Below are 582 nucleotides of genomic sequence, written 5' to 3'. Positions count from 1 at the left end.
CAAGATGCATAGTAAGAAGGAAGTCCTCCTTGCTTTGGGAGTGTGGGATTCTAGGCGGTCACAAAAAGTGAGAGAGGAAATAAAATGTTAGAAAGTGGAGGGAGTCATTGCAGACACAACAGTCACCTTATGTAGAACACTGGCCATGGCTGGGAAAGGGGTGTCCCTTCTCCTGTCCCCTGCAAACAGAAGTTGGGGGGCAGCCTGTGTGGACAGGGTCCCAGGGCATCTCTCCACCTGCCACGCACCCTGTGTAGTTTTGACAGCTTTGTAAATAAACTGTTTGGTATTGCTTCTCTCCCCCCACCCCCACCCCCAGTAGCACTGCAACTTAGCTTCAGTTTAGGATAGGATAACAGGAGAGATCAGAGATGATGATGATGATGATGACGACGATTATGATGCAATGGTAGCTAACCCTTAGGTAGCACTTACTAGATGCCTGGCCATTATCAGGACTTATATATTATTATTTCACTTAATCCCCAAAACAATCCTACACAGTAGGTACTCTTATTATCCTATTTTGCAGACAAGGAAAACAAAGTATAGGAAGGTTAAGTGACTTGTCCAAGGTCACAC

Source organism: Hipposideros armiger, unplaced genomic scaffold, assembly GCF_001890085.2.
Source record: "Hipposideros armiger isolate ML-2016 unplaced genomic scaffold, ASM189008v1 scaffold_27, whole genome shotgun sequence".
Lineage (NCBI taxonomy): Eukaryota > Metazoa > Chordata > Mammalia > Chiroptera > Hipposideridae > Hipposideros > Hipposideros armiger.
Note: the sequence above shows the minus strand (reverse complement) of the source record.